Source organism: Vulpes lagopus, chromosome 11, assembly GCF_018345385.1.
Source record: "Vulpes lagopus strain Blue_001 chromosome 11, ASM1834538v1, whole genome shotgun sequence".
In the NCBI taxonomy this organism is placed as follows: Eukaryota; Metazoa; Chordata; class Mammalia; order Carnivora; family Canidae; genus Vulpes; species Vulpes lagopus.
In genome coordinates this window covers 58,416,940-58,442,349 of record NC_054834.1, presented here as the reverse complement: position 1 = coordinate 58,442,349, position 25,410 = coordinate 58,416,940, and the positions used below count along the sequence as shown (strand labels likewise).

At 41.9% G+C, this 25,410-nt stretch overlaps 1 protein-coding gene and 1 pseudogene across 1 annotated transcript in view; one reads left to right on the top strand and one right to left on the bottom strand.

The window, feature by feature from the left end:
- Positions 1–25,410, top strand: part of KIAA1549L (KIAA1549 like) — a 266,135-nt gene that overhangs the window by 26,764 nt on the left and 213,961 nt on the right. The gene's annotated exons all lie outside the window — the stretch shown is intronic.
- On the bottom strand, positions 17,461–20,896 carry LOC121501645 (annotated as a pseudogene).

Sequence of the window (25,410 nt, the reverse complement as noted above, 5' to 3'; positions counted from 1 at the left end):
GCGCCCATGAGCCCTTAGAGTATTCTTTCCTAAATTATTTTGATGGCAATACACAATAAGAACTACATTTTTTATTTTGGTTTGGCGCTCACATCCACACGTGTGCATGTGCACACACACGTCCACCACTGAACAAAAGTGCTGGGAAATAATACTCTTCCATCTTCCCTTCTTTTCTCCTCCTCTTTCCTCTTCCTTCCTTACTCCTTTTCTTCCTTTTGCTTCTAAGCTGGTCATGACCCACTAACTTGATTTCATGATCCAGCAATGCATCACAATCTATACTTAGAAAAACACCACCTGAAAGTGTGTGTGTGTGTGTGTGTGTCTATAAATCCTTAAGATTATGTGTTTAAATTTAGTGGATACCATACCTGCATTTTTTCTGGGAGAGAGGAACTTCGTTGGCACTCTGCTTTCCAAGGGGGCTTGATGAAGAAAACCGATTTCATAACCACTGATTTAGATCATTTATTTTCAGTGGGATTTGACATTGCCAGTTTGGCACACCCAAACACAAAAATTAGTCATAATTATTTTGAATGTGGACCCTTTATGTCAGCTGACAGGTCCTGTATTGCTTGTTGTTAAATGAAGTTAATGCTCGTAGACTCTCAGGGAGAGTGAAATGGATCCCTTAAATCTCTTGTACAATGCAGGAGGGAAAAACCGGATGAGGCACCGTAAAAAGGATTTACTTGGTGAAGGAGGTTAATTAAACCTTATTTGAAGTCAAGTAAAATAACAAATGAGGGAAAAAAGTTTTTGTTAAATATCAGGTCATTTATTCAACAACTGTCCTTGGTAATTGGAATGAAGAAAATAGTGCAGAACAGAATAAATATTCTTGCCCTCATGGGTCTTCCAATCCAGAGAAGAAGAATGGGAAATAGAAATAAAGTATCAATACAACATTGATGTAAATGGAATAAATATCATAAATGTATTGATGCCAAAATATATAATAGAAAACCTTACATTAGGTTTGTGGAAGGGGTTGTGTAGGAAGTAGCTGAAAAGACTTAACAAGATGACCAAAATTATGTTGAGCTAGGAAATGATATAAACAGTGGTTTTATTCAAATAAAACTGCCGTAGCAAATTAACAAAAAAAAATTCAAGTTGAATATCCTCTTTTCTGGTACTGTCTTTTTTGGTATCTCCCTATATGTTATGTTTTCAAAAGAGCCGAAACCCGCACTACAAATAGTATCTTATCTGTGTGCTTGGGTGACATCAGCCCTGTTTTCAGAAGATGAAGGCTGTATACCCGTCAGCTTATGGACCTGGTCTGCTCCAAGGAAGGCTCATGATTTCTCCAAGTAGGGTTATTTATTATTACCCATGTGGCCCACTCCTTTGAGTGATTCGGGCAGTTAGAGCAAAACTCTTTACTATTAAGAGTTGAAGAACAAAAGACGATCACAATTTAACACAATTTAATTTTAATTGTGTGTGTGTGTGTGTGTGTGTGAATCTAACAAAACCACGTTGTTCCCCCCTGACATGCAGAGAAGAGAGAAAAATACAATCCAAAATCCCACAAACACAACCCACCTGCTGTTCGCGTTTCTGTTAGTAACTGAGTGTTGCTTTAATTTGCTTGGCTCGCTTTCAGAATGGCTGGGAGGGGAGGGGGCTCCTGCAGACTCCCACGAATGCCTCACACGTGCGCAGGCCATCTGGGCACACGAATGTGCATGTGCGCAGGAGGGGTGGCTGCCGGGACCCCTAGGCTTTCCATTTGGTGTCTCTGTTTTCAACTGATCTTTGGTCCAAATTGTATGACCTCGTAGGTCTCACAGACAGGTGCGTGTGGATGGGGGGCTGCAGCACACGCTTACTAACATGTTGTAATGCAGCAGAAATCTTGACTGCCTTAGCCAAGCTCCCGGGCGCCCTGAAATTCTGGGAGGCTTGACATTTGCTCTCTGCTCTGTACTTTTCTTTTTTTTTTGTACTTTTCTTTCTTAAGCCCCCCCCTCCCCCCGCCCCGACCCCTGTACTGCACTGAAGGGATTATTACCTCCCACTGCATCATCTTCACGGACCTGATTGAAAAGATTCAGGGCACCTTCCAGGAAGCAGTGAGTTTGCTACTGCTTGATTCTTCTTCTTCTTTTTTTTTGCCTCCTGGAACTCTTTGGTTAACCTTTGCTTTCATGTACCCAGATGCCAGATAAGGTCTTCTTGCTCCGTAAACTCTGCTTTTAGGTTGGCTTGAGCTCCCCTGTTGCCTGAAGGTAGATGTATAAGGCTCTAAGCTGTCTGCCAGTTTTCAGGAGCTTATGTTCTTAAACTCGCTTCTGCCTTTGAGCTTCTGCTTGCGCGGAGAGAGCTCAGTTTCGGGGCTCTCTGTCCTTGTCCTTCACTTGGTCATCTAGTGCATATGGAATTTGGTCCTTTTTATTAATTTCTTTAAAAGCATATATGAACCAGGCATTTGTAAGTACGCAGAAAACTTTATTTTTTAATTAAGAAAAACATTTTTTATATTACATTCCCAGAACTTATTTATCTTATAGCTGGGAAGTTTGTACCTTTTAATCACAGTCACCCATTTCACCCATCCTTAATCCTCACTCAGACTCTGGGGACTGCAGATCAGCTCTCTGTTTCTATGAGTTTAGATTCCTTTTTTTTTTTTTTTTTTTTTAGATTCCTTATATAAGTGAGCTTATATAGTATTTATCTTTGTCTGACTAATTTTACTTAGCATAATACCCTCAAGGTTTATCCATGGTGTCACAGATGGCAAGAGTTCCTTCTTTTTGTGGCTGCATGATATTCCTCTGTGCGTGTGTGTGTAGCATAGGATATATACATATCACATTTTCTTTTTTTTTTTTTAAGATTTTATTTATTTGAGAGGGAGAGAAAAAGAGAGAGAGAGAGCACAAGCCAACAGGGGGAGAAGCAGACTCTCCGCTGAGCAGGAAGCCCAGTACGGGGAATGATCCCAGAACCCTGGGATCATGACCTGAGCTGAAGGCAGATACTCAAGAGACTGAACCATCCAGGTGACCCCATATCACATTTTCTTTATCCATTTATCTGTTGATGGACTCTTAGATTGTTTCCATGTCTTGGCTATTGTAAATTATACTATGAGGTGGAGGTGCAAATATCTTTTTGACATAGTGTTTTTGTTTCCTCTTGATAAATACTCAGAAGTGAAATTGCTAGATCATATGGTCGTTCTGTTTTTAAATTTTTGAGACACCTCTAGACTGTTTTCTATAGTGACTACCAATTTACATTCCCATCACCAATGCACAAGGGTTCCCTTTTCTCCACATCCTCATCAATACTTGGTGTCTCTTGTCTTTTTGATGATAGCCATTGTAACAGGTGTGAGGTGATGGCTTATTGTGGCTTTGATTTATATTTCCCAGATGATTAGTGATGATGATTACCTTTGCATGTACCTGTTGGGCATTTGTATGTCCTGTTTGGAAAACGTTCAGTTCCTCTGCCCATTTTTAAGTTGGATTGTTTGTTTTTTTGCTACTGAGTTGTATGAGTTCTTTATGTATTTTGGATATTAACTTCTTATCAGATATATGATTTGCAGATATTTTCTCCCATGTTAGTGGGTTGCCTTTTCTTTTTGTTGATGGTTTCCTTTGCTGGGAAGAAACTTTTTAGTTTGATACATTCCACAAGTTTGTTTTTGCTTTTGTTGCCTTTGGCAAGAAGACTTTAATGAGAGTTGGGGAGTCCAAAAGATTTGCACTGCAAAGCAGGCAAATGGCTTTTAAAAAGTTCATGCTGTGTCCCTGTTCTGACGGGTTCTCTGGCCCACTCTAAAAACCCTCAGCCTTCTGCTGCCATCTTTCTCTCTTCTCTCTTCCCTTTCATCTCCAACTCCTCAAAGTCCTCAGCAGTTTTCACTGAGAGTTGTTGAGGGTTTTTTGGTCACTTCATACTCTCAATGATCCTGCATTTGGGGGGGGGTGTCTAATCTTCCAAGCCCAAGGAGGTCATCAAGTTTCTTTTATGTCCTCCTAAATAAGATAATTCCCTTCTTAAGAGCTGTTAAGATAATATGAAGTTCCCCTTTTACTTTGTTATCTACCTTCTAGAGAAAGAGAAATTATAGTAAATTTGACTTTCTGAAGTGAGAAATAAACATTTGTTGTATTAAAAAAATAAAGATCGGAAAGTACCTTTTGCTGCACCTTCTTTTCTTAAATGAACAATAGCTAATATGTTTTGGATTAAGAGAGAAGTTCTTTAAACCAATAACTGTTTGAGGAACAATAGGGGGGGAGGAATTAAATTATAAGCAGGAAGTAAAATGCAGAGGGCTTTGCCACTTGTCAACTATATGACCTTGGATTTGGACCAGTCACTTTGGGCCAGATATATATGTATATTTCCATCCATCTCTCTCTCTCTCTCTCTCTATATATATATATATATGTATATATACATATATATATATATCCATCTCTCTCTTTTCTCTTCTCTCTATATGTATATGTGTGTATATATATATCTTGTGTATATGTATATAAATATACATATATGTGTGTGTATATATATCTTGTGTGTGCCATTTTTTTTTGCACATCTCTGTATCCCAGCTCTCTATGTCCAAGGTAACACGGATTTTCCTATTAAAGGGTTGGTTACCTCACCACCTTAAGATTAGGTGTCCTGCCCTTAAACTGAACTCTAAAAAAGGCCGAAAGCTGTTTGCGTGGAAAACTTTTTCTCCTGTAAAATAACTTAACGGTCAGCGTTTAGGTGCCAGGGGTACAGAGGGCCGGTGTCATAACACCTGTGTTTGTTTCCATGCCTCCAACACTGAGACCAAATCATGTCAACACTGACACTTTGTGAAACCCCAGACTCTTGAAGGTTGGTGTACTAATGTATTGGCTTAGTGGCTTTGCAGACTTCTTCATCAGGATCAGAAAGGGGGTGGTTCATAATACTTTTCTCTAAAGGGCTTTTTGTAGGAAAGCGAGATAGAAGACATTTACCATCCTGAAGGTTTCCACTGAGTTCTTTTTTTCTTGCTGGTTTTCCTGGTGATTAAAGGAGGTAGCATTTCTTCCAAGATATTTCCCTCCTCTGTTGTGCTTCACGGACATTTTTGTTAATCCACTAATACCATTAAGGGTAGGCTCCAATGTCACACAGTTTGGATTGTGACTTTTCCCAGAATCAAGAACGAAGATGAAAGAAAATCAATAGAGATCAGTTGCTAAATCAAGGTCACTCTGCTTGCTTTTTCCTTTCTGTTCTCATTCCTCATTTATTCTCTTTCTTTGGAAAACACCCCTTTTGAATGACTTCACTTGATCATTATCATAATCCTCTTTCTCAGTTCAAAGTGAAAACCCCAAAGCTTTCTTTTCTAGTGTATTCTTGCCTCTTTTTTTTTTTTCCCCTTCCCTGTACTTTTATTTCCATAGTGGTTTTCTGTAAGTCCTCAGGGTATTTTGGGATGAGATTTGGAAGGAAAGCTCAATACAGTATAGAGTTACCTTTCACCCAGTCTCAGAGTATGAAAAATAAAAAAAACTTGAAACAGTCAGGAACAAACCCAAGGGAGTCTGGGCTGGCCGGGGTCACAAAAGCCATTTTGTCTTTTCTCAATCTCCTCTCTATTATTGCTGCCTTTCTGTCTTTTATTTCTTTTTGTTTGTGGCCCTCTGCTATGCCTGCCTCTGCCCCCACTCTTCTTTTTCACAGAATGGTGGATGTTAGATGTGGAGCATGGACCATGGGAATAATGAAGACCAACCCCCTAATTTTTTTTTGGAAGAGGAAGCTAAGGCTTGGACAAGTTAGCATTAAAGGAGGCAGCGCACTGTAGCAGAGAGATTTTCTCAAGGTTTGGGACCACAAAGGGGTGGGCTCACGTGCAGGTTGGGCCATTCACTAGCTGGGTGCTCTTGGGCAAGTCTCTTAACCTCATGGCTAATAAGTGAATGGGGCAGTAATATTCCTGGTGGAGTTACCAGGGTTAAGTGTGATGGTGAATCTCCTGTTCCTAGGCCATGCCTAGGAAATGACTCCAGAAAAAGGCAACTGTTATCATAAGCTACTTAGTATCTGGCTTGGGTCTTGTTAAAAGTTTCTTACTCTAGGGCAGCCCCGGTGGCACAGCGGTTTGGCGCCGCCTGCAGCCTGGGGTGTGATCCTGGAGGCCAGGGATTGAGTCCCGCGTCGGGCTCCCTGCATGGAGCCTGCTTCTCCCTCTCCCTCTGCCTGTGTCTCTGCCTCTCTCTCTCTCTGTGTGTCTATGAATAAATAAATAAAATCTTAAAAAAAATAAATAAAATAAAAAGTTTGTCTTAAAGAAAGTAATCGCCTTAAAATTATTAAAAAAAAAGTTTCTTACTCTAATGGAGGATGTTAATCATCTGGGTTCTGAAATACGTGCCTCAGAACCTCTGGTGCTCTGCTTTCCAAGATTTTCAGTCTTCATAGCTTTTGACCTTGAGGTTGGCTTTTCAGCTCATGACCTCATCTTACCCCTTGAAATGAATCCTGCATTTTAAATTCTACTAGGTTCCCTGTGGACCCACGCACAGAACACAGATGGGGATGGGTAGAAGTGTTTGAGTTTGTCCTTGGACTAGATGTAGGATCTGGGTCCGTGGAGGAGGAAGAAGGGAGTTCTAAGAAAAGGGAGCAGGATGAGCAAAACCAGAAGTAAGGATTTGCAGACGTGTTTGGGATGTAGTGAATTGTCTCGCAGGCCAGGAAGGACAGTTTCAGGAAGGCAGGACTAGCCTACTCTGGGAAGTGCTGCAAAGTTATGGAATTAGGAGAAAGTAGGAAAAGTGAATGGGTTTGGCTACCTAAGATTCCTTCTTGGGCTTTGCAAGGGCTGCTTTGGTGGAGTGGAGAGGACACAAGCCAGGTTGTGAGGGTTTACGGATGGAGTGAGAGGTGGGGAAGTGTGGTCTGTTAGTGTAGACCAAATATCTTCACCTGCTGGTCCACGAGTTCTTTGCCTAGGTTGTTAGAGGTGAATGAGAAATACAAAGTTAATGTAGTATATTTTTCAGAAGTCTAATTTTATCTATGTATATCTGAAAGATTTTATTTATTTGATAGAGAGAGAGCCTGAGTAGAGCCGGGGTGGTGGTGGTGGTGGAGGGAGGGCAGTGGGGGGCAGAGAGAGAGGGAGAAGCAGAGCAGGGAGCTGAGCAGGGAGCCCGACATGGGACTTGATCCCATGACCCTGAGGTCATGACCCGAGCGGAAGGCAAACACTTAACCGACTGAGCCACCCAGGTACCCTAATTCTATTTATTTTTAATAGTCGTCCCATAATCTGAGATTATGCTCTTTCTTTCTCTGTCTCAAAATGCCTTTTCTGTTATGAAATGATTCTCAACCCCAGCTGCTCATTAGAGCCACTTGGGGAGTTTTTAGAAGGGATAGAGTCCTGGCTGCCCTCAGGTAACTGAATCAGAATCCGGGACAGACCAGGTACTGGCGTGGGTGTGGTGCTCCCCAGGCGATTCTTTGGTGCAGCCAGGATTTTACATGACTCTCTCTGCTAGTGCGTGGTTGGAATTTTGTGGTGGTGGTGGTGGTTTCGTTTTAATGTTTAAATGCCCTTGTTTGGCAAAATTAAAAACTGGAAACTCTTGGTTCATTTTGCCCAACCTTGTTTGTTTTGCTGTATTTTCATTTTTACTTATTCTTAAATTTTGCTCTACTGATTTGTAAAATTCAAAGGGCAGGGACCCAAGTGCTGGTAACATTAAACATGACAAGGGAGAGTTTGTTAGAGTTTTCTTTTTTAAGGAGTTCGCTCCTCTGGTGCTTCTGCCTGGTGTTCAGTGTATTTACATTTTTCAGAAGCAGTGCGTTCATATTAGGTAAAAATCACATGTGCTCCCCAGTGTAGACTGAGTATCACTGAGAATTATTGAGAAATCAAGTCAGACTTTCAGATTCGCTGGATGTCAGGCATGCAGGGTGTCCTCCATATGAGCCTTCTCTTGCCTCTTTTGTGGGGAAGAGGGTCCCTGTGGTTCATCATGCCTGCCCTTCTAGCTACACACAGGACGTCTTGTCCTTTTTGACCTTGAAGGTGAGACAGTCTTATACTTAACAACTGCAGGTCTGAAACGTAGCACCGGGGTAAGCGAAACATTATCCTTTCTGGTTTGTGGTGCTTCTAGTTATTTTAATGTTTAAAGGTCAGAGTAGGAAACATCTTAAATGCAAAGCATTTAATTTCCATTGGAGTTAAAGGTTTCTAAGCCTGTGTTACAGCCAATAAAAATGATGATGTTTAAATCAGCTAGTGTTCTATTTCTTACATGAATATTTTATATGAACTACACAGGAAGAAAAGCCTGTATGCTTTCCCAACATTATGTCCAGCGGCTGTTGGAAACTTGTCTCCTTGGGTTATCATATGAGTAACTCCTGTTGTATACATCCAGATTGTAAAAAGGATTACATGTATTGTTCTTGAGTCTTGTTTTACAGACTAAGTATATTGGCCAAATCCTGCTAATATAGGCATTCCCTGAAATACTAACACCCTTACAAACTTGCTATAAATAAGACTGTGTGGGCTGGATGATCCTGGATTCTATATTGGGGCAAGAAGTGGTATTTCTGGGTCCTTGTTTTGCTCTAGTATTAGTCCTGAAGTATATAGTGTCATATAGTAATGAGTGTCTTTACAGAGGTTTGGCCTCAGAGAAACCAGTTTTACTTTGTTTACTCCAGTTTCCCCAATTTATTTGAACATGGACTCCTTTTATTAAGAATGCCTATTAAAGGATGCCTGGGTGGCTCAGTGGTTGAGCATCTGCCTTTGGCTCAGGTTGTGATCCTGGGGTCCTGGGATCGAGTCTCTGCGGGAAGCCTGCTTCTCCCTCTGCCTATGTTTCTGCCTTTCTCTCTGTGTATCTCATGAATAAATAAAAAAATTTTTAAAAATATTTTTTAAAAAAGTGTCTATTAACATTCCACAGAGTGAGTTATGGAACATGACTTTTGTTGGATGTGGATTTAGAATAATTAATTCTAGGAGAAGATGTTTTCCCTCAACAATGCTCATTTAGAATTGTTATACTGTCGCTTAGCAAAATATGTAAATACACTTGATCCTTGAACAACACAGGGGACAGGGGTTAGGGATACTGATCCCTGTGTATTAAAAAATCCAAAATAATATTTGTTTCCCCCAAAGCTTTTTTTTTTGTATATTTTTTTATAAGTTCGGTTTGCCAGCATGTAGTATAACATCCAGTGCTCATCCTGTCCAGTGCCCCCCTCAGTGCCTATCACCCAGTCACCCCATCCCCCCGCCCACCCCCCAAAGCTTAACTACTAATAATCTATTGTTGACTGGGAGCCTTACCAATGATATAAATAATTGATTAACACATATTTTGCATGTTACTATATATTGCATTCTTATAATAAAATAAACTAGAGAAAAGAAAATGTTAAGAAACTCACAAGGCAAGGGCACCTGGGTGGCTCAGTCAGTTAAGCATCTGCCTTCAGCTCAGGTCATGATCCTAGGGTCAAGGGTTTGACCCTGCATCAGACTCCCTGCTCAGATGGGCATCTGCTTCTCCCTCTCCCTTTGCCCCTCCACCTCACTCATGCTCTCTCTATCTCAACCTCAAATAAATAAATAAATAAATAAATAAATAAATAAATAAGATCTTAAAAAAAAAAAAAGAACATCACAAGGAAGAGAAAATACTTTTATAGTACTATACTGTAAAAATTCCATGTACAAGTGAACCCGTGCAGTTCAAACCTCTTGTTGTCCAAGGGTCAGCCATATCTAAAACTGTTGACTTTGGTCTTTTTTTTTTTTAAGATTTTATTTATTTATTTATGAAAGACACAGAGAGAAAGAGAGGCAGAGAGACAGGCAGAGGGAGAAGCAGGCTCCATGCAGGGAGCCTGATGTAGGACTCGATCCTGGGATTCCAGGATAACACCCTGGGCCGAAGGCAGGCACCAAACTGCTAAGCCACCCAGGGATCCCCATCTTTGGTCTTTTATTGTAGTAAAATCTATGTGATTAATTATCTTATTTGTTGGATAAAGTATATTTTATCTTTATTAAAACTGTTTCAGGCGCCGGGGAAGCAATGAAAAAACAATAATAATGAAAACATTAATGTCTTCAAAGGTCTACATGAATTGGTGTGGACTTTGCGCCACACCGATGTCCAGAAGCTGCCTTGCACTTTGCAGAGAGCTGTCCTTTTAAGCTGTAGTGTTGGTGAGGGTAAGAATACTGATATATGGTTAGCGCCTTTACTTGAGGTGTTCACATTTACAAAAAGAAAACCAGGACAGGGGTCTGACAAAAGATTTGTGTGTGTTGACATGTAGGGCTTTCAGCCTCCAGGATCTGGATGCGTATGGATACAGAATATTTGAAACTCCCTGGAAATCCTGAACTAGCCATTGACAAAGCATTTGTGACATTATAATTTCTTAATTCAGTAAATCCACGAACTAGTATTTTTATTAACTGCCACGCTCAATTAGTACATAAGCCTAGACGTCTGTTAACATTGTAATTGGTAGCTTTGAAGTTCATCATTACAAATGAGTTTCTGCAACATCCTAAAAGTGCCTTCAGAATCACACAAAAATTAAGCTAAGTGCCGTATGGATTTAGCTTGAAGTGTATTTTATGGTATGGCAGTTTATGAAATGAATGACCCATGGATGACTAGATAGTCTCATAAGGGAACTTCTAAAAAATTGTGATAATGCAAAATTTACCTTCTTAACCATTTTCTAGGTGTACATAGTGTTACATACATTCACATTGTTGTGAAACATCTCCAGAACTTTTTCATCTTGCAAATCTGAAACTCAGTGCCCATCATACAACAGTTCCTCATTTCCCCCTGGTAAGCATTATTCTACTTTCTGTTTCTATGAATTTGACTACGGTAGCTACCTCATCTAAGTGGCCTCCTGCAGTACTTATCTTTCTGTGACTGGCTTATTTCACTTAACATAGTATCCTCAGGGTTCATCCATGGCATAGCATGTGTCAGGATTTTCTTCCTTTTATTTTATTTTATTTTTTTTTTAAATTTTTTTTAAAATTTTTTATTTATTTATGATAGTCACAGAGAGAGAGAGAGAGAGGCAGAGACATAGGCAGAGGGAGAAGCAGGCTCCATGCACCGGGAGCCTGATGTGGGATTCGATCCCGGGTCTCCAGGATCACGCCCTGGGCCAAAGGCAAGCGCCAAACCACTGCGCCACCCAGGGATCCCTTTCTTCCTTTTAAAGGCTGAATAAGTGTATGCATATAACACATTTTCTTTATCCATTCATCAGTCCATGGACATTTGGGTTGCTTCTAACTCTTGGCTATTGTGAATATTGTAAAGAACTTTTAAAAATGATGTATAGTTTCTATCATTGGCTAGTAATATAGTTCACTTAACAACCCTCTACTGATGGATTTATAGGTGACTTATGGTTTCCTCTCCCATAAACATCTGATGGATGTCTTTCACATAAATCATTGATTATATCTCTGGTTATTTCTTTAGAATAAATTCCTGGAATAGAGTTACTGGATCAGAAAGAGTGCAGATTTTTATGGCATTTAGCACATGCTATCAAATTATCTTCCATAAGTGCATGAACAGTGTAGGAGGGAACTGATTTCTCCACACCCTCGCCAATGTTGGGTATTGTCATTATGAAGCAAAACAACAGAAGACCTCTGCCAACTTGATAGTTGAAAATGGTATCATATTCATATCGTTGCTTTAATGTGAATTTCTTTGGTTAGCAGCAGGGAGATTGAACTTCTTTCATGTGTTTATTAGCTACTTGTGTGTGTGTGTGTAAGATTCTGTTCACATTCTTCACCCATTTTCTATTAAGCTACTGTACATTTTTTCCTGTTGATTTGAAGACCTCTTTATAGAGTCATAAAATTAAATTTTTTATCATAGTTGCAGTTATTTTCCCCCAATTTATCATTTTCCTTTTAATTTATGGTGTTTTTCAACATCTGACATTTAATATAGCCGGATCAATGAATCTTTCCCTTTATGGTTTCTTTCCTCGGTGCATTATTGATAAGACTGGTGAAATATTAGGCAAAGCAAGTCTACTTTTCCCTGCTTCCTGCTCTGGAAAGGCAAAGTTGCAGTCATGTTAGGTTAGTGTAGGGTATTATACATTTCATATCCAATCATTTATCCATTCAAAAATACGTACTGAGTGCCCATGATGCTCTAGGCACCTGTGTTAGATGCTGGATTACACGATATGCATCTGGGTTGCATAATATGGTGGCCATACATTGTGGATTTTCAGAGTTCCAATTTCAAATACGTATTCCACCCCATTGTCAGTCTTAGGTATCAGATTACCTGTTCTCAGTTTGGCTTCTAAGTGTATGGATGCATTATCCTTGAGTAACATACTCATTTGGGATCCTTTTTTGCCTGCCTACATCTGGACCGAGAAGGCAAGTACATCATCCGGGCTGAAGCTGGAAGGGGACCAAGGTCCTGCTGCAGTGGAAGGTGTGAATGCAAGGCAAACCTTTCTCCTTGTTCTCAGGGGGAGCAGCTTCTGTTTGGGAGGCCCAGTGAGACAACCACATCCCTGTTGTTGCTCCCTGGCCCACACTGCTTGTGCTGGCTCATTCATTTCCTTTCCAAGCTACACAGAAGTCAGAGCCTGAGATAAGACCCTCCTATCCATAGGCATCTTTCTTTATGTTGTTGCCAGGACAAAGGGCCAAAGTGAAGGAGCTCTAAACACTGATGATTCCCAACCATGGAAAAGACCCTCTTCAAGTAGCAGCCAGTCCCAGACACCATAGGGTGCAGACCTATCCTGTGGTAGGGTGACCACTCCTGAATTAGGTGTCCTAACAACTCTTCATGTGAGGTATCACTGCCTCTCAGGCTGCAGGACTTCTGAGGATAACACTGGTTGGTAATCATTAGGGTCCTATTTGGTGGTATTATGCCTTCATTGCGTTTGGTTTCAGCCCTTGCTCAGGGCCAGGAAACGGATTTTTAAAAATCACATTGTTGTACCACACTTGGTCAGACGCTCATTCCTGAAGTGCTCTCCTTTAGGAATTCTATAAATTTTGTAGTTCTCTCCCTAGTAAATCCTTACAATTCAAAACAAATAATGGGTGGTTATTTATTAATAGTTACTTCATAGGAAAGGAAGTTGAGGCCAAGTGACTGTTGCCAGCCCATGCATATGGCTGGGATATGTCAGGGTGATTTTCAGCATATTTTGGTTTTATCTCCAGCTGGATGCCAGCTGTATTATGAGACAATATAAATTCTGAGCCTTTTATTCAGAAAGCTCATTCATCTGATCATCCTAGACACATTTGTAATTCTATCAGGTGACATTAGAGGGGTCACAGACTCAGAGAACAATCTATAACTGCTTTCCAAGAGAACTTTCTGCATTCTGATGGAAATGTTCTGTGCAGTGCAGTTGCCACCAGCTACATGTGGCTACCGAACACTTGAAATGTGACTAGTGTGACCTAGGAACCAAATTTTAAATTTTGATTAGTTTTGGTTAATTTAAATTTAAATAGCCACATGTGGCTAATAGCCAGTGTGTTGGACAGCACAGATTTATGAAGTACTGCATTCATGTTTTTTTTTATTGTAATTCACCGTGAGAAGCACGTTTTATATTGTACTGTGGCACAGATGTACAACATGTGCCTGAGCAAACTGCCCACCCCACATCAGAATTTCACCAAACAATATTTAGGCTGACTATAAGCAGTGCATACTGGTTATTTCTATTTCATTCTGTTCTGTTTCGTTTTTTAAAATGCTAGTGGTGACTTGATAAATTGATTTTGTGACTCAGGGGTGGGTTATGAACTCCAGGTTTAAGAACATTGCCATACATTATCTGGCCTGCCACCTCCAGCCATTCCTTCTACCTTTTATCTCCGGTCTCTGCATCTGCCCTCCTTGTAAGGTCTTTGCACGGGCTGTTCCCTCTGCCTGGTGTGCTTTTCCCTGTGTAATCTGCTGACTACATTTCTCACATCCTCAGATTTCTGCTCTAATGCTCACCAGAGATCTCCTCCAGTAACTACCCTACTGGGGTGCCCTAGGGAGCTCCTCACCCCTCTTATCCTGGGTTGCTTTTTTCTGTAGTAATATTCATCACCTGACATTGAGATCATTTATTTATTGTCTGCCTTCCTAGCTGGAATATCAGCTCCATGAAGGCAGGAACTGTTTTGCTGGCTGGTATGTCTCAGCATCCAAAATAGGTTTTTAATAAATATTTGTTAAATCATTGAACAGACAAGGTCCCATGACCTTAGTGAGATTTTTTGTTGTTGTTATGGCTGTATATGCTGAGAAGCTTTCATTCATCATTGTGGAGATACCGAGTTCATCCCAGTGGCCTGGCTTGTGCCCTGGGCTCAGGGGATAGATGTACTAGGGGAGAAAGTAGACACATCTTTGTCCTTTTGGAAATTATAACTGGCATCTGGGACTCTGCTGTGTATGGCTCCAGGATTATTATGCTGGAGGTTGTCTGAATATGTACTAGACAATTAGAGGAGTCAGGGAGAGATTTTGTATTTTCTAAAAGCAAAAGAGGCCCTTTGTAGAGCCACTGAGTGATGGGAACAGCACTGCCAGGAGGTCTAGAAGATAACCACAGAATTTGGTGGGGAGCACTGAGGTACTGTTGAGGGCACCCCATCTTAGCTGATGTCCTAGATTCTATGAGCATCTAAGACTAGAATTCAGGTCTCATCTTCCATTCCAGAAGCTCCCCATGCATCTCTTTATGGTTTTCTCCTATATTTTCCTCTCAGCGTAGAAATAAAGATGGTCGGCCTAAAATAAAAAAGATTATTGCTTCAGTGCTGAGTGGCAAGCTTTATGAGAGCCGAGTAATGGGGTTGGTGGATAGCTATCTAATTATAATCATACCTTGAAATTTTTATTAGCCAGTCTTTATGCTTGATGGTTTCTGCTTACACTACGGATATGTTAGTGGTTCTTGAGTCCATTTTGAAGGCACAGAGTGTTTCTATTCTTGGAGTATTTTCCCTCATCTTTCCTTATAGTCAGATTTATTATTCCTTAGACTTTTCCCCTGTCCTTCATTAGAGAGTCATCAGGGTGGTGCTCTTTTTTTTTTCTCCTTTGTTGAGTGTACACAGTAAATATAATTTGTTGAATGGCTTTCTTTTTTTCAACAGGAAGTCTTCAAAGAGAGCCTATTACAGTATTAAGCCTCTGTGTAATAAACAGTGGAGCCAGTCCAATAAGTCCAAAACATCTGAGCAATCTCTTTATATTGTACACTCAAGCTTTTAGACACATAAATTTTACAGTACATCATCTGACACTATTTGTGATAAATATTCCCCAGTGATTAAATCATCATTTTATGGTCTTATGCCCAGAAGGAGCATCCACAAAGCTACTCCCTACTCATCGAGCTCACGTGTTAAGAGTCCTAGTTTGTATATCAGAAATCTTTTATTAATTTTGATTGAACTGTTCTAAAGAGGTCATGTAGATTTTCACAAAACAATTTTATGTAAGAAGTATTTTTTTTTTTTTTTTAAGGGAGGAACAGAGAGAGTGGGAATGGAACTGCCTGGTGGGGAAAGCCAGGAAAGGGACCCTGAAGTTAAAAGAGAAGCTGTGTCTTGATGGTCATGGTCAATAAATATTTACAGTGAAGTCCTGAGCTGCAACTCTGCAGTTTTGTTAGCATAAACGTTTCATAACCACAGAATACTTGATGAGCTTGTGGGGCAGGCGACTGTGCAGCGTCTGGAGCAGAATGAAATTGCACTTGCGCTAGTTAGGGATGTGTGTCTGCAGGAATCACGTTTTTTGTTTTTTTGTTTTTTTTTTTTAACTGAGTTAATGCAGTGGTCCCAGCTGGGATTTTTGACTGTTCTCCACTGATGGAGCTCATGGGAGGGTGACAAGGGACCCTCTAGCCCTGAGGAATGACTGTTGATTTACAGCCTCAAATGAAGCTAAAGCTGATAGTTTATGTTTTAAATAATGCATAGTTAGCTCTGCAAACAAATGAGCCAGATCCTTCCTCCTGCCAGAGTTCCCCTGGAGTAGGGTGGAGGTGCTTGGGGAGGCACATTAACTCCTTTCTCTCCCTCCCAGAAAGCCCCTCTTCTCAGGCAGGGGATGGTACCAATAGATGTTTGGACTCAGGGGCTGATGAGGAGGAAAGGGAAGGCACAGGGAGTGTGTGGGGAGAGTGAACAGAGGGGCTGGAACATACTATGGGGGTGGGGATGAGGAGCAGATTAGAGAAGAAAAGCCCAGCTGGTGGGGAGATGGTGTCCTGCTATGGGGGCTTTCTAGAATTATGTAATTTTTTGCTGCTCCAGGTGTGGGTCGTGATCTGGTAACAATAGCATCACCTGGGAGCTTGCTGGAAATGCAGAAACCTGGGCCCCCACTCCAGCTTATGGATTCAGAATCTTCACTTGAACAAGAACTGCAGGTGATTCCTAAGCACATTGAAGTTTGAGAGGTCCTGACCAAGCACTTCCATTTTAATGCTTTTACAGACCCTTGGTCAAGCATTAAATGTTAGTGACTTATAAAGCAGATTAGCAAGCTATTCCGACCATGCTGGTTTGCAGCCCATTTCCCATGTTTTAGGGAAGAAAGGACGGAATAACAACAAAAAATGTAAGATTAGCCAGGAATGGAGTTAGTGGGATTTTAATGCAATTTTGGCCATTGCACACCATCGCCAGTATGAACTCAGAGCTGTGTTCTTCATATTGAGCAGGCGTCATGGTTACCCAAGGGCTTGTTAAAATAGTGACTATTGGATTCCACTCTAGAGTTTCTGATTCAGTATATTTTGCGATAGGGTTTGAGAATTTGTATTTCTGACAGGTTCCCAGGTGATGCTGCTGCTCATCTGGGAACCTGACCTTGACAACTGTAATTCTGATCATGGCAGTTGCGTGGCACTCATCTAAGTGTCATCCTACCCCATGAAGTCTATGTTCTGGAGCCTAGCTTGGTCTCCTCTCCTGCCAGGTCTCTCACCATACCTATTCATTGCTGATTCTCCTAGTGCTGTCCACAATCCACCCATAGGTGCGGATTCTGAGTTCACGCTCCTGACCTTCTGAATCAGGAGCCTTAGGAGTGGGACACAGGATGGTTCATAAGCCTCCCAGGGTGACTCTTAGATGCACATATGGTAAACAACCATTGTCCTCTGTGCTCCTTCCCAAATGCATTACATTCTTAGTTGCTAGGGTGTGTTTTGCCCTTTTCTTGGCCCTCTGCCACTTTGCGTGGGCCACCGCTGCACTGGGAATGCCCTTGCTAGGATTCTCCTGTTCTTGCAGGTGTTCCTCAGAAGCTGCATCCTCCTGTTGCCCCCCCCCCTCCCCTTACCCCAGACTGTGCTTGTCTTTTAAAATAAGCTCTTTCAAATGAGATGCCAGTCCTTATATTTCAGTAAATTGTAAGATGCCTTTTCATTCCTCTCGAAGTCCCCTCCTCTTTCTGAGTTGAATTTATAGTGTACAGCACATGTGGCTGATAGTGAAGTGTAGGTCAGTGGACACTGCCATGAAAAACAAGAAAAAGAGTAAGAAAAGCTTATGACTCCTCAAAGTTATTAAGTGTTAAAATCTCAATGGTGCGTGACACAAAATAGCACTGCCTCTAATGCTGTTAAGTATGTGATTATAGCCCCTATTGATTATAGGCTCCTGGATGGCTGAGACTGTCTTATATTCATCATATTGGTCCCCTAGGTACCTGGCTAATAGTCAATGTTCAATAAATATTAGTTGAATGACGTAAATGTGATTTATTTATCTGTGGGTAAAGTTGATACCATTCTTTTTTTCTGCTTTGGTCATTTATTACATGTGGAAATACATACCCTGCTTTGGGTGCTGATGAGAAAGGCAAGTAGAAGAGATTCAACCGGGAAAATTATAGTCTTCCTTCAGGCTTCTTAAAAAAATTATGTATTTAGGGATCCCTGGGTGGCTCAGCGGTTTGGTGCCTGCCTTTGACCCAGGGCGTGATCCTGGGGTCCCAGGATCGAGCCCCACATCGGGCTCCCTGCATGGAGCCTGCTTCTCCCTCTGCCTGTGTCTCTGCCTCTTTCTCTCAGTCTGTGTCTCTCATGAATAAATAAATAAAATCTTTTAAAAAATTATGTATTTATTTATTCATGAGAGACACTGAGAGAGAGGCAGAGATCTAGGCAGAGGGAGAAGCAGGCTCCCTGTGAGGAGCCTGATATGGGACTTGATCTCAGGACCCCAGGATCATGACCTGAGCCAAAGGCAGATGCTCAACCACTGAGCCACCCAGGTGCTTCCATTCAGGTTTTAAATGCAGTGTTCCCTAGAGCCAGCACTGTTTCTGCAGAATCCTGGATGTATGTGGGACTTAAGATGGGGAGTAGATAGGAGATGGGGCTAGGGAAAAGGCTGCTCTCCTGGACTCTTGTTCGAAGGGGACGGGGAAATCCTAAACTCCTCTAGTCCAGACACCACGGGTCTCCAGTATTTCTATATCCCAGGCACTTAGAATAGAAATCAGGCTGAGAGTCAGTGCTTATTCAATGAATGAGTGAATGAATGAATGAATGAAATTGTGACTTTGAGTCCCCATCCAGGTGACCACTTTATCTCTCATTTGCTTCATTTTTAGGGTAGGGGTGTTACTATGTACTCTAACTCATCTCAAGGAATTTTTTTTTAAATTTTTTTAATTATTTATTTATGATAGTCATATATATAGAGAGAGGCAGAGACAAGGCAGAGATAAAGGCAGAGGGAGAAGCAGGCTCCATGCACCGGGAGCCCGACATGGGATTCGATCCCGGGTCTCCAGGATCGCGCCCTGGGCCAAAGGCAGGCGCCAAACCGCTGCGCCACCCAGGGATCCCATCTCAAGGAATTTTTGAGAGCCTAAGATGGCTTAATTAATCTGAGAGCACTATGTAAAGTATTACATATGTGTTATTACTTAGATCATATGACAACTTTTTCTGTATTTCTTACAGACAGTTCCTCTTCTTGGTTCTGAAGGCCTATTTACAAAAATCTGTTAATTAGAGGACTCTTGGTTCTCTTGGTTGGCTCATTCTCTGCTGATTTGCTCTGTATGTACAGCAAACAAAGTGCAGGTTTTGAAAGTGTGTATCAAGGGATCTTCCTGTTAATACTTGTTTCTCTGACAGTTATATTTTATACTTGTTCTGTGGCTTTCTTTGGAGAAACTCTGGGCTTATAAGAATGATTTGTTGTGGCATTTCCTTTTGAGACATAAGCTTTGAAATGAGATAAATACATAGTAGAGAGATCTGGGTATAGTAGTAAGAGTGGGAGGAAGTTGACATTTGGACTTGGATCACACCTGTGTTCAAGTCCTGACTCTGCCCTTCATTTGCAATATGTGTGATCTTGGGCATTTTTTGGGGGTAATATTTTATTACGGAAAATTTTAAAAATACACAAAATATGCAGAATACTATAATGAACCCCATTTACCTGTCAGTCAGCTTCAATGACTATTCACTGATGGCCAGTTTGTTTCAATGGCATCAGCATCTGCTTCTCCCCTAATATAAGTTTTAATAAAATGCAAGATGTCATATTCTTTCATTCATAGATCTTTCAAGGTTTATTTATTTATTTTTAGAGAGAGAGAAAGAGAGCGAGCACGTGCACTTGCCAGCAGGAGGAGGGGCAGAGGGAGGGGGAGCGAGAGGGGGAGAGAACCTCAAGCAGACTCCTTGCTGAACATGGAGCCCGATACACAGTTTGATCTCATGACTTTGAGGTCACGACCTGAGCCAAAATCAAGTTTCGAACGCTCAAAAACTGAGCCACCCAGGTGCCCTTCATTCATAGATATTTCAATATGAATCTCTAAAAAGATAAGGTCTGTTGTTTGTTTGTTTGTTTGTTTGTTTGTTTAAAAAAGGCTCCATGCCCATTGTGTATCCCAGTGCTGGGCTTGAACTCATGATCCTGAGATCGAGACCTGGCGCTGAAGTGAAGAATCAGACATATAACTGACTAAACCACCCAGGTGCCCTTTATTTTTAAAATTTTATTATTATTTTTCTTTTTCAAAGATTTTATTAAAGGTCTTTTCAGAGCAATCTCCAGATTCCAGTTCCAGCTGCCAAGGAGACCCTGTTCTACTGTGGGGACTGGCTGTGGCACGGCAGTGGCTCTGGCTTCGCACTTTTCTGTTCCCAGGTGGCGGTGGTGGGAAGTATCTCATCTTTGGGTTCCAGCAGCTCATATGGCCAGGCTGGGGCTTCTCAGGGCCAGTGTTACCGCTTGGGTCCCAGGGAAGCATGATCTGCACTTTAAGCCCAGCACACCCTGTCTGAGCAGCACGTGGTGCACAGAGGTGTCAACGTAGTGGTTAACACAGTCTCTGCTGTGAATCGTCGAGTCATCCACAACTTCGCGGATTTAGCCCTCTGTCCTTGGAGTTTCCTAGACACCATAGCCTCATAGCCTTTGGCCCCACTCTCCTGCACAGCAAGGCGTCCTAGAGGTTTCTAACACAGAGACTCAGCCTGGACAATAGCACACAGACTTCCTGTGGCCACCTTTTCAGCATGGGGCTCTACACACTGCCCCCAGGGAAGCCACACCTCTTCTGAACCACAGCAGTCAGTTCCCACATCCACCGGCCTTCTCACCAAGAACATTCTGTGTCCTGGTGGCCAAGATAATGATTTCTGGCTTGGTTGGTGTAACTCTGACCTCAACTCCAGAGTCACCATCTTCAGCCAGCCCCCGAATGAGAAACTCATTCAGTTCAGCTCTGAAGATGCCATCAGCCACAAACTGCCTCTTATTGGAAGTTTGCACCACCATCTTGCTGCTGAAAGGAAAGCAGATAACGACTTTTTATTTTTATTTTTATTTTTTTTTAAATGGTATCAAACTATATTTATCAGTTCATAATTTGCTATTTTCACTTAACCATTATATTAGAAATGTGGATCATCATTTGTGTACTTCACATCCTGTTGAAGGAAATACTGCCTAGCTCATAGTTTTGTTTTTTAACTTTTATTTATTTATGATAGTCACAGAGAGAGAGGCAGAGACATAGGCAGAGGGAGAAGCAGGCTCCATGCACCGGGAGCCTGATGTGGGACTTGATCCTGGGTCTCCAGGATCGCGCCCTGGGCCAAAGGCAGGCGCCAAACCGCTGCGCCACCCAGGGATCCCAGATAACGACTTTTTAAAAACAGAACTAAAATGTCATTATCACATCTGAACAAATTAATGATTCTTAATATCGATAGAATACAACGTTGTAAATTTCCTTTTTGCTTTTACAGTTTGTTTGAAATAGGATCCAGTAAGCCCCACATTGGCTATATGTCTTTTAAGTATCTTTTAATCTATAGGTTCTCCCTCATTTCTCTTTCTCTCTCTTTAATGATAAAGAGAAAAGTGCAAGGGGAAAAACCCCTAGATTGCTTATGGAATTTATCAGTTTGCATTTTGTGGCATATTTTCTGTAAATTAGAGGCATGACCAGATTTAGGTTAGGGTTTTGGTTTTGAATCTTGGGCATGTTATTTGCTCTTTCTGACCTGTGTGAAATGGGGTGCATACTACCCATTTCATAGCTGTTGTGAAATTGAAAAAGAGAATATCCAGGGAAGGACCATGTCCACACCTTACAGAGAGTAGTTGTCATGATTGGATTATACTTTTTGTTGGCATTTGGGGGGCTGGGTCCTCAGGAAGCTATTTTCTTCCCACACTGTTCAGACTTAATATTATAGCAGGGGCTATGTCAGGAGGCTGAGCATCAGACGGTCTAGGCATCCTGCTCCACTCTGTTAGGCTTAGTTTTGAGAATAGGGATCATGTATGTGAAGAGCCTTGAAGGTAGTGCTCATCATGGGGTTGATGATCTTTGTTATTGATACTTTTGATACCAAAGTTCTCATGTGGGACTTGGATACACTTAGGTTGTGAGGGGATTCTGGGTGTGCTGAGTCAGTGCTCATATTAAACATATTTAGGGGAAAAAGAACCTACAATATAATCAAAAGAAAGAATAAAAGGAAGAAAGAAAGAAATGAAAGTAAGCCCTTTGGGTGCTGAGTACAATGACATTTATTGGTGAACAGGTGCTGGACTGTGAGTAGAAACATCTACTTATTTCCATTCTGACCAGGAGAAAGGCTGGGATCCTATTTTACACTGTATCAAATATGATACGGGTGCAGAAACCCAGCAAACGCCACCTTAGCCAAAAGATGGGGTGGGGGGGAGGGTGAGTGACAGCACCAGGGAGAAGATATCTCAACTCTTTTGTGCATCCACCGAGAAGGGCAAAACATCCTATCTGGGGGATTCTTGCTCAAAGCGCACAATCTCACTCCATCATAAGGAAACATCAGATAAACCCAGATTGAGAGACAGTCTGCAAAAATACCTGACCGGTTCTCTTGGCAGATGTCAAGGCTGTGAAAGACAAGCACTGAGGACCCGTCACAGGTTGGCAGAGGCTAACAAGACTTGAGAACTAAATGCATTGTGGGATCCAGGCCTGGATCCTGCCTGAGAAAAGGAACATTAGAGGCAAAGCTGGCAGCATTCAAGCAAGGTCCGTCAAGTAGTTAATAGTCATTTATCAGAGTTATTTTCCTGGTTTTGGCAGTTGTATTATGGTTATGTAAGATGTTAGCATTGGCAGAGGCTGGCTGAAGGGCACTGAACTCTCTGTACTGCTTCTGTGATTTTCTGTAAGTCTGAAATTACTTCAGAAGGTAAAAACATGATACTGGGATACACGGCAGCTTTTGTGAAGTGTATTGTTTAATAGGAAGTGGACGGTCCTTCTTCTCGGCACGTTAACGTAGGAGCTCGAAACACCAAGCCACTCTTGAGCCAAAGGAGTCAAGATCTGTCTTGACCAGTGGAGCTCCTCGCTGTAAATTGAGAGGGAGTCGTGTTAACCTGGCAAGTTCTCCAGAGTCCATGCTAGTGCGCAGGTGGCTGGGCACCTGGGTTGACCGTGTTTTCATCTGGCTGATGTGGCACATGCGACGGGCTGCTAACAGCAGTCACCTCCTTACACTGGATGCCTGTGATGTGCTCGAAACTAGAGTGCTAAGTGCTTGTCATCAATCCTTAAAACATCCTTGCAAGGCAGGCGACCGTTCCCCCATTTTATGACACGTCTCGAAGAGACTCATTTGCCCAAGATCGCTCAGCTGGAGGGGAAATCTGAATCCAAAGCTCAGACTCTGATAGCTATGCCTTTCTGTCCTCCCAAGGGGTGCCCTTCTGGCCAGTGTGATGCTTGTGGGCCCCTGCTGGGCCTCCAGACTTGGTTCCTCCCTGACCCTTTGCACTTACTCTGGATAGAAAAGAGGACTTAGGGGTACTGGTATTTTTCCATCCCCCTGTTATCTTTTTAAGCATTGACTAGAATTTTATGCAGGCTCTTTGGGGGCTATTAATAGGTTTCTCTGGCCAGATATCTTTGGGGGGAACTTAGATAGCTCTCCACCTTTCCCAGGCAACTGAATGCATTTGAAGAAAACCAAACAACTTGGCTGACTAGTCTCATTGGTTTATTACTACTGACCGTAAGTGGGCTGCTCAGGCTACCCCGCAGTGCTACCCTGTTGCCCTAGTCCAGTCCCCTACCCACTCTCTGGGGTAACTGCTTCACACCTCCCCTCTCGTAACATCCCTGCATCTCCTGAGAAAAAAGCTAGTCCAGCAGACAATTTCTGCAAGCCCCACTGCTGCCGTGACCAAGCTGCCTGGATCCTGTCTCCTCTCCTGTTCAGGACGAAGCATTTTTGACTCTTGTGCATGAGATTGAGGACTTCCTGCCAGCAGTTCTCCCTCAGGTCCCCTCTCTCAGGTTGCAGACAGGTGTGTCCTCTGTCTTCCGTTTTAGAGAAGCGTCACGGGGACCACAAATCCCCCTTCAGCCACTGCTCTGAACCTTTTCCCCTTTCCAACCAACCTCCTTGGAAGAGTCTTCTTTCAGACTGTCTTCAATTCCTTGCTTCCCTTTCTTACTCTTTTTAAAAATTGAGGTGAAATTCACTTATCATAAAATGAACCATTTTATTTATTTATTTTGAAGATTTTTATTTATTTATTAGAGAGAGAGAGCACAAGCAGGAGGAGTGGCAGGTAGAGGGAGAGGGAGAAACAGGCTCCCCACTGAGCAGGAAGCCTGATATGGGACTCCATCCCAGGACCCCAGGGATAATGACCTGAGCTGAAGGTAGATGTGTAACCAACTGTGCTAGCCAGGTGCCCCAAAACTAACTGTTTTAATATGTTAAAACATATAATTCAGTAACATTTAGTATATTCAGTGTTGTGCAACTACTGCTTCCATCTAGTTCCAGTGCCTTCTCATCATTCCCAAAGTTTCTCCCCCCACCCCTCGTTGGTTACATTCTCACCCTCTGTTCTTTGCTCCCCCAGCCTCCAGTAACCACCAGTCTGTTTTCTATTTTGTATATTTTATAAAATGGAGTCATACAATATGTTGACCTTCTTTCCCTAACATGTTTCCAAGGTTCATCCATGTTGTGGCATGTGTCAGAATTTCTTTACCTTTTATTGCTTAGTAAGAGCCTGTGGCATGTGTATGGCACATTTTATTTGCCTATTTATTCATGGGTGGGACATTTGTGTTGTTTCTACCTCTTGGCTATTGTGAATAGTGCTGCTATGAATGTATACGTGCGACTATTTATTTGAGTATCTGTTTTCTGTGCTTTGGGGCATATCCCTAGGAGTGGAATTGCTGGGTCAGGTGGTAGTTCTATGTTTTCGTTTTTGAATAGCTGCTGAACTGTTTGGTGGTTTGGGCCAAGTGGCTGGACCATTTTACATTTCTGCCAATAATTTAAAGCATATCAATTCCCTTACATCTTTAATACTGGATATTTCCTGCCTTCCTTCCCATAGTCACCCTAGTAGGTGTGAAGTAATATCTCATTATGGTTTTTTTTCTCATATGGTTTTGATTTGCATTTCCCTAATGGCTAATGACATTAACATCTTTTCATGTGCTTGTTGGTTACTTTCTGTAGAGAAAAGTCTATTCATATCCTTTGCCCATTTTTTCATTGGGTTGTTGTTAGTTTCCCATTCTCTCTTGAATCCACTTTAATCAGGCTTTCATCCTTATCATCTCACTAAGTTCCTCAGTCCTCACGTTATTGTCCTCACGGCAACATTTAAGGGAAGATCACTCCTTTCTTCCTGAGATGGTTCTTCTCAGTGTTCTCTGCTGGTACGTCCTTATCTTCATGACCTCTAAGCCTTAACCTTCCTCACAGCTCAACTTTCACGCCTCTTGTCTTTCTGTCTCCACTTCCCTGGGT